Below are 969 nucleotides of genomic sequence, written 5' to 3' on the forward strand. Positions count from 1 at the left end.
GTGCGGCCAGACGGCGAGAGAGTTACATAAAGCATTAACTATAAGTTTAGAATTTGGTCGGCGGTAATTTTTGTTTGGATGGGAGCATTTATGCGGTGAAGAGTATGGAATGATCTGAGAATAGAGAACAGTTCTTTTGAATAAGGGGTGGGATTATGATAATGATTGGTTTTGTGAAGTTTGGGGTTTTTGGGGAATTTTGGTTTCAAGGGTTAGGGGTTTTTGTTTAGCGGATTGTGGTTTGATGTATTTTGTATTTTTGTAATAAAAAAAAAAAAAAAAAAAAAAAAAAAAAAAAAATCTGTTCTTATCAGTTTAATATCTGATACGTCCCCCATCGGGGGACCACATATTAAACGGATTTTTGGAACAGGGAGCTGGATCAGGAGCTTGCTCCGTCCTCTCCACGCATCGGCCCGGTATTGCAGCGCCTCCGGGAGCGGTGCACCACCTTCTCTCAGCGGTGAAAAGACAGACGTAGGTAGCTAGCTAGCTAGCGAGCGAGCGAGCGAGCAAGCGAAGTGGACTGGAGCTCCTTCTTCTCGGGTCTCGTCCCTCGTCCCCCATCTGTGTGTCTCTGTGTTCTGTCTCTCTCTCGCCCTCTCGGTTCCCGTGCTCCCTCTGTGCGCTTTCCCGCGTCTCGACTCTCTGGGCAAGCAGGCCGGCCCCCTTTTCGGCTCCCGTGCGTTTTCCCTCCAAAAAACTTAGGTTTTTCAGCCTTTTCCCAGGGAGGCAGGCGTGGCTTGCTTGCTTGCTTGCTTGCTTGCTTGCTTGCGTGTGTGTCCGTCCCCGTCCCTGCAGGCGGGCCCCTTTCGACAGCTGGGCGTTTTCCCTCCCAAAAACTTAGTATATCCACCTTTTCTTTCTTTTTTTTCGGCAGGCAGGCAGGCAGGCAGGCAGGCGTGTGTGTGTGCGCGCGCGTCCCCGTCCCTCCCTCCCTCCCGAGAGAGAGCTGCCCCTTGCCTCTGC

The 969-nt window shown here is 51.1% G+C and overlaps 1 pseudogene; it reads left to right on the forward strand.

The window, feature by feature from the left end:
• Positions 1-244: 244 nt before the first annotated feature.
• Positions 245-453, forward strand: LOC148647448 (U2 spliceosomal RNA; annotated as a pseudogene).
• The last annotated feature ends 516 nt before the right edge of the window (positions 454-969 follow it).

Source organism: Lepisosteus platostomus, chromosome 15 (genome assembly GCF_059453375.1).
Source record: "Lepisosteus platostomus isolate fLepPlt1 chromosome 15, fLepPlt1.hap1, whole genome shotgun sequence".
NCBI lineage: Eukaryota > Metazoa > Chordata > Actinopteri > Semionotiformes > Lepisosteidae > Lepisosteus > Lepisosteus platostomus.